Source organism: Pongo abelii, chromosome 2 (genome assembly GCF_028885655.2).
Source record: "Pongo abelii isolate AG06213 chromosome 2, NHGRI_mPonAbe1-v2.0_pri, whole genome shotgun sequence".
NCBI classification, from domain to species: Eukaryota; Metazoa; Chordata; class Mammalia; order Primates; family Hominidae; genus Pongo; species Pongo abelii.
In genome coordinates, this window is record NC_085928.1 from 169,032,690 (window position 1) to 169,048,476 (window position 15,787).

A 15,787-nucleotide genomic window follows, 5' to 3' on the forward strand; every position below is an offset into this window, starting at 1 on the left:
CCAATTTGAGTTTTGGTATTTCAATTACTTGGATCCCAATGGCTTGTAACTGATATCACCACTTTAAGGAAAGTATGATTTTTGTGCAAATATATTACAGCTTATTTATCTGTTCTATTGTTAATGGGCATTTGGATTGTTTCCAGTTTTATTGTTTAGGAACAGTGCTGCTATGAACATTCTAATAGATGTCTTTTGTTGGAATGTCCACATTTCTTTTGCATGTACATATAGCCAAGAATGAAATTTCTCAGTTATAAACAATGTTCATGTTAGGTTTTAGTAGCTATTGCCAAAGGTTTTCTAAAGGGTTTATATTAACTTACACTCTTAGCAGAAATGTGTGAGAGTTGTAGTTGCTCCATGTCCTTGTCAACACTTGGTACTATCAGTCTTTTTGTTTAGGACTTCTTTTTTTTTTTTTTTTTTGAGATGGAGTCTCGCTCTGTCATCCAGGCTGGAGTGCAGTGGTGCAATCTGGGCTCACTGCAAGCTCTGCCTCCCAGGTACATGCCATTCTCCTGCCTCAGCCTCCTGAGTAGCTGGGACTACAGGCACCTGCCACCACGCCTGGCTAATTTTTTGTATTTTTTTTTTTTTTTTTTTAAGTAGAGACAGGGTTTCACTGTGTTAGCCAGGATGGTCTCGATCTCCTGACCTCGTGATCCACCCACCTCAGCTTCCCAAAGTGTTTAGGACTTCTAATGCTTGTATAAGTATAGTAGTATCACATTGTGACTAATGATTTTTATATACATATTCATAATTATATCAGTTCTAAAGTAATGTCTATATACTTTATCATTTTAGAATCATAGCCTAAGTATAAATTGTTGGGAAACCATTAGAAGACAGTTAATAGTCATGCAAACTTAAGTTGAAGGTAAGAGAGTAAGAAGGGAGAGATATTAAACTTCAGTGTATGTTGTTCTATAAATAAGCTCTAGTCTATTTCTAAGGGTAGGTTTTGTTTGTAGAGTAGAACAGCAAGATTAAAACAAAAGACAGAAACTGCTCCAACTTATGACATGTTAGACATAAAACATACTCACCAGTAGGAGAGACATAAAAAGGCACAGCGAAAAGAAGGGTCTTCATCAAGTCACTTATTTTTTTGTCGGGGAGGGGGTGGGGGGCTTATCTGTAAAGTGAGGAAATGGAGTTAGAAGATTTTCCTACTTTCTTCGCATTCTTTTAATATAAATATTGCTTGTCATCCACATCAGACCCTGAGACTAAGTCTGAGGCAAGGAGGGCTCCTAAGGCTCAAATCATTGCCTATGACCCCTGGAGATCAGGTACCTAGACGGTAGGATTTCTTTGGTTCTTTGGTTCAAATCCATATTAGTCAGGGTTCTCTTAGAGCGACAGAACTAATAGGATATATATATCTATAAAAGGAAGTTTATTAAGTATTAACTTACACGATCACAAGGTTCCACCATAGGCTGTCTGCAAGCTGAGGAGCAAGGAGAGCCAGTCTGAGTCTCAAAACTGAAGAACTTGGAGTTTGATGTTTGAGGGCAGGAAACATCCAGCACAGGAGAAAGATGTAGGGTGGGAGGCTAGGTCCATCTCTCTTTTTTACATTTTTCCGCCTGCTTATATTCGCTGGAAGCTGATTAGATTGTGCCCACCAGATTAACAGCAGATCTGCCTTCCCCAGCCCACTGACTCAAATGTCAATCTCTGTTGGCAATACTCACAGAGACATATCCAGGATTAATACTTTGTATCCCTCAATCCAATCAAGTTGACACTCAGTATTAACCATCACAAGTCCATCCCTTGTCAACTTGAACCCATACACATCTCTTGAGATCATACATAATCTTCAAATAAAGACAATAATGAGGTAATAATTACACCTAACAGAATACAACCATCCTTCGTACAACTGGAAATGCACCAATCCCAAACCCAAATACTATTACATAAAGTTAACAATACTTAAAGGCTTATATGAAGTAAATAAATCCTATGTCACATGATAAAAGAAAAGAAAATGAAGATATTTTCTTAGTACAAGTGTATACCTGCACAAACATGTTTTTAACAAAAGGAGGAAATACTCATGACAGTTACAGTCCTCGTTTCTGCAGCTGGTCACATGGCCGTAGCTGGTATTTATGACTACCTTCTTCTACTACCCATTCTGTATTCCCTTTGCCTTCAGCAAGCACCTCAGTAGGTTGTGGGGGTTTTTCCTGGTGGAGTAACCCAAACCTTCATACCTGAAAGGTCTGGGTCATTTGTAGTCCTGCCTGGATTGTACTGTTGTAGTTTCCTATTGACGTTAATCACAGGGCATGGTAATACTCAGAGATGCCCTAATGGATCTCCTGTATTCCATGCATACTCTTCTTTACCTCCATTGTGGAGTAGTAGACTGATTTCATCTTGATAGTCTGGGTCAATCACCCCAGCCAACACTGTAATTTCCTTCTTAGACTGCTGACTTAAAGGTAGGAGAAGCCCAAAGTGTCCAGGTGGCAATCTTAACTTCCAGTTTAATGGAATCATTGTTGTGTCTCCTGGTGGCAGTGTTCCTCCCTCTGGAACTAAGACCTCTAGGCCAGCAGAACGTAATGTCATGGGAACAGGAAGCAAAAATTTTGCCAGTGGATCACTAGGGGTGATGGTGAGTGTTGCCACTTCCACTTCCACCTGTTGATTCCTGGACCCATGAATCCTGGTTATGGAAGAAACAGTACCAGCAGAATGTAATGTCGTGGGAACAGGAAGCAAAAATTTTGCCAGTGGATCACTAGGGGTGATGGTGAGTGTTGCCACTTCCACTTCCACCTGTTGATTCCTGGACCCATGAATCCTGGTTATGGGAGAAACAGCACCATATATTGGATACTGGTTCAGAGCATACATGGCCTTCTGGAGAGCTTTGCCCCACCCCTGCAAGGTATTGTCACCTAGTTGGCATTGTAATTGTGACTTCAAAAGGCCATTCCACTGTTCTATCAGTCTAGCTACTTCAGGATGATGGGGAACATGGTAAAACCAGTGAATTCCATGAGCACAAGCCCACTGCCACACTTCTTTAGCTGTAGAGTGAGTGCCTTGGTCAGAGACAATGCTGTGTGGAATACTATGACAGTGGACAAGACATTCTGTGAGTCTATGGTTAGTAGTCTTGGCAGAAGCATTATGTGCAGGATAGGCAAACCCATATCTGGAGTAAGTGTCTATTCCAGTGAGGACAAACCTCTGCCCTTTCCATGATGGAAGAATTCCAATATAATCAACCTGCCACTAGGTAGCTGGCTGGTCACCCCCAGGAATGGTGCCATATCGAGGGTTCAGTGTTGGTCTCTGCTGCTGGCAAATTGGGCACTCAGCAGTGGCTGTAGCCAGGTCATCCTTGGCGAGTGGAAGTCCATACTGCTGAGCCCATGCGTAACCTCCATCCCTGCCACCATGGCCACTTTGTTCATGGGCCCATTGGGTCATGACAGGAGTGGCTGTGGAAAGAGGCTGAGTGGTGTCCACAGAACGGGTCATCCTATCCACTTGATTATTAAACTCCTCCTCCGCTGAGGTCACCTGCTGATAGGCACTCACATTGGATACAAATATTTTCACAGTTTTTGACCACTCAGAGAGGTCCATCCACATACCTCTTCCCCAAATTTCTTTGTCACCAATTTTCCAACCATGCTTCTTCCAAGTCCCTGACCATCCAACCAAACCATGGGCTGCAGCCCATGAATCAGTAGTATAATCACACATCTGGACACTTCTTCTTCCATGTAAAGTGCACAACCAGGTGCACTACTCAAAGCTCTGCCCACTGGGAAGATTTCCCTTCACTGCTGTCCTTCAAGGATGTCCTGGAAAGGGGTTGTAGTGCTACAGCTGTCCACTTTCAGGTGGTGCCTGCATATTGTGCAGAACCATCTGTGAACCAGGCCCTAGTTTTTCTGCCTCTGTCAACTGATAATAGGGAACTCCCCCTGAGGCCATCAGTGCAGGCTGGGAAAGAGAAGGCAGGGTGGCAGGAATGGAGACCACGGGCATTTGAGCCACTTCTTCATGTAACTTACTTGTGCCTTCAGGCCCTGCTTGAGCCCGATCAGGTATATATCACTTCCATTTGATGACGGAATGCTGCTGAGCATGACCCACTTTATGGCTAGATGGGTCAGAAAGCACCCAGTTCATGATAGCAGTTCAGGTCGCATGGTGACTTGATGACCCATAGTCAAACATTCAGTTTCCACCAAAGCCCAGTAACAGGCCATGAGCTGTCTCTCAAAAGGAAGGTAGTTATCTGCAGAAAATGGCAGGGCCTTGCTCCAAAATCCTAGAGGCCTCTACTGTGATTAATCTATAGGAGCCTGCCAAAGGCCCCAAACAGCATCCCTATCTGCCACTGACACCTCAAGCACCATTGGATCTGAATGAAAATAGAATTTCATTCTATTTTCTTTCCAAATAATTACAATCGATAGAGACTGAAAAAAATGTATAGTGCCCAGTGGTCATATGGCCCAAGTGGCAGAGCAGCTTGCATAGCAGCCTGGACCTGTTGCAGAGCCTTCTCCTGTTCTGGACCCCACTCAACATCTGAATGTGAGCATTGGTGATATGAGATATGGATACTTCTCTGGAGAAAAGGGTTCATTTTCTCCTTAGGCTGAAACTCATACTTGTGAGCAGCAATAAAGGTCAGTGTAACAAAGGTTGGGGCGTGAAAAGCTCCATTGTTGGTTTTGAAAAGAGAGAGCTAATTATAAGACAAACGACTGTTTGGACTCAAAAACTTCTGACAGAAACATCTGCACATTGGTAACTTAAATATCTGTTACAGATGTCAGTGAAAGTCTCCATGTTTATTTAGGGTGACCCTTTAAGATCATGGATTGTGACTGAGAACTGGACCAGACAATGTATTCAATGGATATGTTAAAGTTCTATTAAAATGTCAATGGAAGCAACATTTTCTTGGGCAGTGATGTTAATATTTGAAGTCTGGTTGAACAAGCAGATATTTTCTCTGGCATTAAGTCTTCATTTTCTATTTGCTTTGAAATTTGTTGCTCTTTTTTTTGAAAACATCTATCCACATGTTGTTTTCTAGTTTTCAAGTAAAATTCATGATAAAAGCATTTCCTCCTCTTTTATAATCATGGTTTACTCCTCATTTGAATCTGTCAAGCAATATTTAGTGTTGGCCAATTAAGTGTTTTAGCACTTCACAGATCTGCTCTGTTGATATTCTAATAGTATCACATCATGGCACAGATAATGAGACATAGGTTTGCTTGTTGCTATGCTCAAAACTTTGTGTACCCCGAAATTCATTGTATTGAAACCTAATCAGCAATGTGATGGCATTAGAAGGTGGAGCCTTTGAGAGGTGATCGGGTCACGAAGACAGAGCATTTTAATTGTTTGTCTGGTTACTCCAAGTGTTTGAGGATTAAAAACCATTTCATTTAAGTTAGTTTTTAGTTCTCCATTAATTATGGTTACCTAATTAACTTGCATTATAAGGAACTGGTATTAAACAAAGAAAAATTTCATTCTATTTTCTGCCCAAATAATTATAATTGATAGAGACTGAAAAAACATGTGTAGTGCCCTTTTAAAGAGGCCCCAGAGAGCTGCCTTGCCCCTTTCACCATGTGAGGACATAGTGAGAAGTCAGCTATCTGTAGCCCAGAAGAAGGCCCTCACAAGAACCTGACCATGGAGGCACCCTGATCTCAGACTTCCAGCCTCCAGAACTGTGAGAAACAAATTTCCATTGTTTATAAGCCACCTGGTCTATGGTATTTCGTTATAGCAGCCTAAACTGACCAAGATACTTGGCTACCTGGTTCTGGTGGTTCAGCTCTGACAATCAATCAAATTCAGGCTCAGATCTTCTTGGCATTTTGTACTTAAGAGCCATTTATATCTGACATATGGTGGTAAGTGCCTTTTTTTTTTTTTTTTCCCTGTTAGGAATAGTAAAACATTGGCTGGTTAAATCCTGGGCATTCCTATTTGTGAAGTGCATTTTTGTTTATAGGGTAATTTCTTAATTTCTACAGTTTCCAAAAATGTGCAAGGGACAGCATGAAACGAGTGTGTACCATGCAGTATCATAGATGCGCTTTCAATAACAGCTTCCTTATTTCTCAGCCATGTGGTTTTTGGAAATCCATTTAATCTCATTCTGTCATCTAAAAAAAAAAAAAAAAAAAAAAGATGGTATCATCTACCTGGGGGGCTATGCAAATTTAGATGTAATAAATTCAAAGTACCTGGCATGGAGTGAGTACTTAATACTTGGTAGTTATTTTTATTTATTTTACTTTTTTTTGAGACAGAGTTTCTGTCTGTTATCCAGGCTGGAGTGCAGTGGCACGATCTCGGCTCACAGCAACTTCCGTCTCCTGGGTTCAAGCAATTCTCCTAACTCAGCCTCCCGAGTAGCTGGGATTATAGGCGCCTGCCACCACGCCCAGCTAATGTTTGCATTTTTGGTAGAGACGGGGTTTCACCACGTTGGCCCGGCTGGTCTAGAACTCCTGACCTCAGGTGATCTGCCCACCTTGGCCTCCCAAAGTACTGGGATTATAGGTGTGAGCCACTATGCCTGGCCTTGGTCGTTATTTTAATTACAAGAAACACTTCCTCTCCCTCATGCATTCATTGTGTCCTCAATGAGAAGTTTCTCCTTTCTGCAATGACAAAATCTCTGCATTTCAGCTGGATAAATAGCTAGGAATCTGAGAAATAAAGAATTCTGATATTCCAGAGATGGTTGAACATAATCTGCTTCTTTTTAATGAGGCGGATTCTGTTAAGATAAATATTTGAATATTAAGAGATTACACCAATGATTGAATCTTTCAGGCAAGAATTGAAGTATAAAACAGTGGATATTTATTTTTTAAAATGATTATTTGTATTGGCTTTTAGTTTTCTTTTTAAATAAATCTGTACTATTTAGAAAAGATAAACTCATCACCTACTCAGGTAAAGAAAAAGAGACATCTTTAACGTTTTCTAGATAATGGCATGCATCCTAAACATTGTTATAAAATAATGAAATTTTGAATTTCTTTTAATAAACCTCTTGACTTACAACAATGTTATTTCAAAATTATATTACTCTTTTTGTTAGTAGGAATATATATTTCATGAGTTACTTTTTCTAAGCAGTATTTTAGTCAGATAATACATATCTTTTGCTTTAAATGCATTTTATCTGTGTGGAAAGCAGTATTACAGGCTACATCTTTGCCAGTAGTTCGTATCACTTTGTCTAAGCAGAAGATACTAAAGTTGGATAGCATTGGGGACAGAATTAGATAACTAGATTTGACTGATTAGCTAACAGAAGCTAAGTCCAGCTTCCTAACCTTGAGTGTGACACTATGCTCCTGAATTGTCTAATTGAGCATCCACTGTGTGGAAGACACCATTTTGGTGTTTCAGCAGTGTCAGTCAACAAAACAGAGCCAAATTTATTTTCTGCAGAGCCTATTTTTTGGTGTGGGGGCTGTGAAAACAGCATAAAATCAAAATTATCAGATGGAAACAGAGAGACCATACTATTGTCTTAATATAGTCTCTCTGACTTCTTGAAATTTACTGAAAGCTATGGGATCTCTGGCCCATTTTGCTGACTTTCTGATAACCCAGCTCTGCTGTCAGAGTACAAGGAATCAATCCTCCACTTCACCACCCAGCCGGAGTGCTGAATGCCACTCACCACCGCAGGGTCACCAGGGGGCGCAACTGAGTCTATGGCCAAGTGAAAAAACATTCGGCTTAAGAACTGGCCTGTCCCCAGCTGAGCGCATTCCTTAGAAAGGAATATCACTAGATAATTTAATCTGGAGTGTGAGGTGGGATGGGGTTGCCTTCTTCACTAGGAACAAAAATGTTCCAGGATGCTTGTTAAACCTGACTCAGGGCAGAAATCTGCACTTTTAACACCCTCCCTAGTCCTTCCTTGCTCTACTAATTATGGTGCAGGGTGTCTGGCCTTTCTTGAGGTGGAAAAAAGAAAAGGCTGGCAGAGCAACAAAGTTCTCTCATAATAATGTGGTTGTTATTGAACAGATATGAGGCTATGGAACTCTGTTCTGAAAGAGTAATAAAAGTTGGGAATACCAGAGATTTCTGTCCGTGACTCCTCAGTGACCATCACAGTTAATGGGCAATATCCTCTTTGTCACCCACAGCTCCAACTGTAACTACTCTGTTGCAAGGGCAGCATTCCTGATAGTGGCGGACTGGGAAGATGTGCAGTATTTGATTAGCTTGGTTTCTCTACTCAAAAGATTGGCATTAAAATTATTTTTGTAATATGTTGCCATATTTTTAAGCCTGAAAATTATATACTAATTCGGATATCTCAATGGCGAAATGACTGCTCTCCCATTATTCCAAATGTTGCAAATTTAGATTTTTAAAAAGTAATAGATTATATTTAAATAGGTAATTATACAGTTAATACCAAAGTCAAAAGAAATGAATGATATAGGTGCATAGTAATTTTGCCTACTAGTTTTATTTCTTAGTCTTCCACTTTGTCTCTCTGAATAACCATTTGTACCAATTTAGAGATATGTAGGCATCTATGGTTGTATACCATAAACATTGCTTTGTACCCTTTTTTAAAATTTGTGGGTTTTTTCTAATGATATGTCTTGGTGATTGGTCTGTGTACACACATATTTATATACCTTTTTCTTGTTAATAGTTGCACAGTAGTCTGTCTATGCATGGGCCGTAATTGATTTTACCTGTCTCCTATTGATGAACATTTGAGTTGTCTTCAGTCTTTATTAAGCAATGCTGTAATGAATATCTTTTCACATACATCTTTGTACACTGTGGAAATAAAGACCAACCAAATGAGAAAAGCAAAGGCTATGTATTCAAAGCTTGCTATAGTAAGGAATCAGCCACTGTCACTTGGTTTGGCAGAGTATCAAAGGCTGGCAGAGGAAAAGGGAATCTTTAAAGTAGAAAAAAGTGAAGGCTTCAGGTATAAAGGCTGATTGGAGGCTGTGGGCCTGGGAATGCTATCAGTGAGCTAACTAGAAGTGGGACATCCCATGGAGTTGGTTAGGAATGCATATTTACCTTTTTTTGGTTCATCCTAAGTTGGAAGCAGGGACCAAAAAATAGCGAAACTGTCAGTTATTAATCAATAACTGGCCCTTTTTGAGTGATTGCTACAGAGTTAGCGTTTACCTTCCTGGATTGTTACTAGAGATAGCAACCTGGCTTCCTGCAAGTCTGACTTATAACAGGTTATTTATTATAGATAAGGGGGGAGTAATTTCCTGGGCAGGTTACTGCAGCTTGTGAGTCAGAGCTGCATTTTTATATATGGTCCAGCTATTGTCTATTTGTATATTCAGTCTCTCAACACATATGTGAATATATTTGTATATATTTAATATGGTAATATACTTACTATAAATAAAATATTTATTTTAGAAATACATTCCTGAAAGTTGAATTGAGTCAAAGATTTGTGACATTTAATTTATGTATGTCTTGACCAATTACAAAATTTGATAAATTTATAATTCCCATACTCTTCTGGGGATATAACAGGGTATATTACCAAACTTTTTAATCTTTGCCTGTCTGATAGATAAAAAATCATATCTCAGTGTAGTTTAATTTATACTTGAGGTTAAGAATGTTTTTTCATGTGTTAAATAATTTTTTTTTCTTCTTTGTGAAATATTTATTCATGTCTCTGTTATTAGCATATTTTTAAGTGCTCCCAGGCCAGGGAAGTTATTGATAACAGAGTAAGTCTCTGGAATTATTACCTTAAAACATTCAATTTGGAATCAGGCCCGGGAATATCTAAAATATTGGGGAATAGAATAGATTATTAGAAAAGTTAACTTCTTTTCAAACACCTCTAACTAGCATCTATCTTTTTCTCTTATGGAGGATTAATAATAGAGGGACTAAAAGTATTGGTGATAGAGGCAGAGTTTTAATCTGGAATTCTAATTCATTTTTGCTTTCATTTTCTATGTGAATCTTGAGATATTCAACTATGACATCAGAAATAGAATTATTACTTATCTGAGTGATCTAAAAAAAGCAATAATGAAACAATGAATATTATCTTAGATACTTTTTCCATACAATGTAATCTCAAATAGTCCTGACCAAGTATGTATTTGCATTTGGAAAATGTTTCTGTCTTCATAAAGTTGTATGTATTAGTGTTTATAACTGAGACCAAATAGTGTTCACTAATTAAGGTCCTACTGAGTTTGGTAGCTTCTTTATGCATCAGTTCCATATGTCCTACACCATAGACTGTATCTCTGCCACTACACTAGATTTTAGAAAGAAATGAGACCTTATCCTCCCCTGTTCAAGTCACCGTAATTATTAAGATAAGAATTAGCAGGATTTTTCCATAGATTTTACATTTTCTCCTCAACTCTGTTTTGATATTTCTGAAGATTTTCTTTCCAGAAAAATATTTGTTTTAATGTCTCCAGTTTGATAGTTGAAGCAACACACTTGTAAGCCAGAAGTAAATCATAAATCATTCATCTGTAAGTTTACACCACAATCTTTGATATTTGAAGAGAGGTTATACATACACATACACACATGGAATCAGATGCCTTTCCCAGAGAATGTTAAAACAAAATTTGTCTTACCCAGTCTGGGAAAGTTGGCTTCTGTGGGCATTATGAAAGCTGGAATTGCTTTGATGTGATTCTGAATCCAAATGGCCTTTTAATCTAAGCTTCTCTATTATCTCCATCTATGTGTTTGTAATAAATACATTAATTTATGTGGGATACATTCTTTTCATACTCATTATTTCTTGCTTTCCTTATCACCATCAGCCCTTGCAAATTTCTTTCTTTTATTATTAATTTACTCTAAAAGCACCTGGATCTGGTCATAGGAAGGTTGAATTGCTCTCCTCAAAAAACAAAGCACACATCCTCTGATACTGATGTATTTACTATTTATATTTTTTTCTCTTAGTGTTTCTGATTTTGAGAGAAAGAACTATCATCCTCCTAAAATGCTCATAATAGTAATAGCTTTATATGTTGAAAAGTTTGCATTACTGTAGTCATGGTTTTTTACAGGTAAAATGCCTATATTGGTTCTTCTTTAATGTTTATGATTGACAACATGATTGGACACTTGTAATGTGCCACACATTGTTTTAAGAGATTTACATGTATTAATTCATTTACTCATCATATTAACCTTATTGGTTATGTAATACTGTTATTCCCATTTTAAAGATAATGTCACTGAGACACAGATAGGCTAAGTTACCTGCCGAAGGCCTTAAGCAAATAGGGGAATTAGGATTAAATTAAAATCCACAGACTGGTTCTTGACTACTTCTCTACTCTATTTCTTGAATTACCCAATCCTTCTTGTGAAAATGCAGCTTAATTTGATGAACACTTCTTATCTAGACCTCAGAGGTATAGTAAGTTAAATACTATCTCCTGAATATTGAACCTGGACTCAGTATTATTGTACTATTACCTTATTCTGTTGGCTAAAATAAGTATTCCAAAAGTACATCAGCTAAGAAGCTGTAAAACTCATTTCTCTTATACACGATTTATCTCTTCATATGTTTAACCATTACAATTATGTCCAAATATTATGTGATAGAGTGAGTTATCTCTTTTCCCATCTCTGCCCTACCCTTGCCAAAGATAGCCCATTTTTAAGGTCCAATTCTTTTATTAGTAAGAATGCATGCTAATTATGATTTATACATATCAATAATAAAATTATGAAGATTATATTAAGGTTAGATTTGTTTAATATTTTACTATTTTCCTATGTATATTATATTCATTTGGTCTTCTTACAAACCTCCCCTATGGTCCTAGCTATTATCTTGATCATTTTGTGAGTGAAGGAACTGAGAAACAAGGAAGAAAGTGATGTGCCCCAAACTAATATTTGGCTAAGTATAGATTTGCACTGGGTACTTTTATAGCTAGTTCTGGGTCATTTCCACAAAAGCATTACTTGGCTGGAGTAAAACTATAAACCCAATTGTATTAGGCACCAAGCAGATCCAGATAGAATTATCCTGTACGAACACAGAGTTTCATCTTTTATGATGATTGTGGAGATCTTGGGTGACTTTACAAAATAAGAAACTTTTAAAAACTGGCAATAGGATCATTTAATATGAGGATAAAGAATCTAAAGGATAGCCTTAAAAATGTGATTTATAATCATGAAGGTTTTTATACAGAGGAAAAAATAATTGCATTTAGAATTTCCCTAGTAAAGAAAATTACCTGCTCTAGAAGCTGTTAACTGCTAGACTGTTGGTTTAAAATCTTAAAGGGACAGGTAAATCAGGAAGGGCATGGACTTTGGAGCTGGGCAACCAGGATTGCATTGCCAGATCATGGGGCAAGTAGTAACTTGTCCCATCCTCCTCTTCCTCATTGGTCAAATAGAAATATTAATACTTACTCAGAAGTTATTGGGTGGTGGTCAGGCAAGAGGGAATCTTTAGCACAGTGTCTAGAATGTTCCAAGTGCCTAGTAATTCTTGGCTCAGGTTCTCCCCTTGGGTATTTTGAGGACTGGAAATCTAGGCAATATTGAGATTATTAATAAAGATTTCAAGTCAAGCCCTCAAGAACACAAGTCACAGACCCCAAAACTTTTGGAATTAGCAGGGTTTCTTTAATTAAAGAGTCCTAGTAATATGTTGGTAAGGAGGATGGGAGCTGTGGCAGATGTGTGTGACGTAATTTTGTTGCAAATGCAAATTAGTTTTCCTGTCATTTGCTAGCAAGCCCACTGTTTATAATAACTGTTCATAATGAATCAAGCTGATATTTTCTTCATACATTTTCCCTTAAGGTCCTAATAACTCTACTTCTATGTTTTATGGTTACACATTGTGGAATGAGACTCTGGTGGAAATGCAGTCCCATTTTATAGCCTTTATAGAAATGAGAGGCAGAGAAGAAAAGCAAAGGAAGCAAATTAGTGGTCAGAAAGGGTTCCAAGACAGAAATGTGTGTTCTTCAAGCCAGGCCTGGAGGGTATATGAGGAAGATAAAGGGTGGTCCAGGAAGCCTCCATCAGTGAAGTAGTTGAACATAATTAAAACTATAGCAAAGATTCTTGGACTTGGTTAGAAGGAAACCCTGAGTGACCTGAACTAAATGAGTTCTGTCCAATTCAGCAAATACTTACTAATACCTACTATGTCCCAGACCCTTTATAGCCTTACAGCTGTACCATCCGATATAGTAGTCATTAGCCACATGTGCCTATTAGAATTTAAATTATTGAAAATTAAATAAAATTAAAAACCCAATTCCTCTGTTGCTCTATTTCTCAAGTTCTCAAGCCACAAAACATAGCGTGTAGTGACTACTATATTAGATGGCATAGAAGAGTATTTTTTTTTTATGACAGAAAGTTCTCTTGGACAATGGTGCCCTAGGGGTATATGGATGGCCAATATTTGACTCCTGCCCTTGAGGAATTTATGGTCTTAGAAGGCAGAGGAACATGTAAGGAAGGAAGAAAGTTAGTGGGGCTGTGACAGAAGTATGTCAGCACACAGTTGTGGGACCTGAGGATAGGGTGATGAGGCCTAAAAGAGACAGTGGTCAAATATAGCAGGATGAAGGAAGAACAGCTTTTCAAAAAGGCTATGTAGAGGGTGGAACATGATCAGAGTCTTAAAAGATATGTAGTTTTTCCTCAGGTGGAAAAGGGTGGAAAAAGGCATTATAAGCAAAAGTAGAAGTGTGAACCAAGAAGGGAGATGCAGCGTGGAGGGTTGAGAGAAATGCTGTCGTAGCCTGGCTGGAGTGTGCTGCCAGAGCTAAGCCCCAAGAGGCAGGCGGGCCAGGTTGGGGTATTTGGGCACCACACCAGGGGTCAAGACTTGTCTTCTGGGCTGTGAGAAATCAGTGAATGGTTTTAAACAGGAGAATGAATTTTGTGATCAGATTTCTATAAATGGGAATGGAAAAAGCTAGGAGTTTGTTTCCAATGGGATGCTCTTTTGAACACTGCACATTTTACTGTGTCTTCGGTCAGATTATTTAACCCCCGTGAGTCTCAGTTTTCTCATCTACAAAATGAGACTTATCTCCATCTCACAGGAATGATAGGATAAAATAACATAATGTAGGTAAAGCAGCCAGTACAGTTCCTGGCACATAGTAGGTGGCCAAAAAGGCTTAGATCCTTTCCTTTTGGCCTTACTGTGGCAAGGGAAACAAAAATGAGTGAGATTCATCTGTACCCTCAGGGAGCTTAAAGCAGGGAGTGGGCCTGTGTGGATGAGTAAAACAAGGACACAAGTAACTATGTCCACACCCTACACACACCCCAAACATACATACACACACACAGTCATACTAACACCTAACACATATGCACGTACACACATAATTTCTCCTGCCCGAGGAGATAGTCTAAGCTATGAGTGAGGGGGCTGGCATCAACTAACCTGTGGGATGGTTTGTTTCTCCTTCATTTTCAATGAAAGAATGAGTGCTTAAAAGCAGAGAATTGATGGAACCATGGAGAAGATGATGTTGCTACAGGGCAGGAAAGAAAAGATGGTCTCTGGTGTGGTCATGAAGTAGCAAGAGATGGGGCCTATAGGTAACCACCCCTCAACCTCCCTCCTCTCCAACAGGCTGCCCTGGGACTCCCTGGCTGGGAGGCAATATAATGGGAAGGCACAGTGGGATGGGGTTCAGAGTTAGGGCATGAGGATTAAGTCTAAGGTATGGAGCACTGGCTGTGGAGTTTGTTAGATTTCCTATTTATCGATATAAAAAGCCATCTATATTCAGATTTTATACCAAATCCTGCTTCTTTTCTATAGCCATCACCTTCCTTCCATTTTTAGTTTCCAACATTTCCTATTTTCTGTTAACAATCGAAAACTGTATGTAGTACACTAGAAGTCTAGTTCTCATTGTAAATTTATAGCAGTGTTTCCCAATTGGAAACTCTCAACTAGAACATGGCAGGTGGAAATTAAAGTGAAGGTCACAGCACCCTCAGTATTTTTTTTTTTCAAAAACATACTTTGGCTAAAGTTCTATTAAGTTAGAGTGGTGACAATGGTTATGCCCTATTGATCTAAAGCTCGAAGTAGCATTTATCTCCTGTTAATACAACACTGGAAAACTAATTGTCAATATGTACAGTTTGATGCATAATCTTTCAAAATACTTGGTCCATTGAGAATGAATTAAGAAGGACACTAGGAGGTGAACACACTGTTTATCACTGGCTCCTATCAGGACTATTGTGATATGTGGAAGGGTAAAACCAACCACATCACCTTTTCTTTAAGATTGTCAAGAGGCAGTTACAATCATATACATTTTCTCTTGATTTTTAACATAGACATCAAAGTATGTATAGATCAGTAATTCTTTTTTCTATTTCTATGTGTTCCTTAGAAATGTAATTGGAGAGATGGCATCATGTAAGATTGCACACTAGTCTGGCAATTATTTGTCATGAAAAATGTATTAAGAATGATGGATAACTTTAAGGTCCATAAAAAATATGAGGCCTGTTGTAGTCCTAGAATTCCAGAGCTAAATTTTCTTCAAGTCAAATTAGTATTTTGTTTGTTTCTTCTTTTGGTGCAGTTGAGGTATCCTAATAAATATTCGGCTTAGAGCATTCCACTTAAAATTTTTAATCTTTGTAGATTTATAGTATTGCGATTCCACTGTCAAAAATGACAGATACTGATACGTATTTTAAGGTAATCTTATAT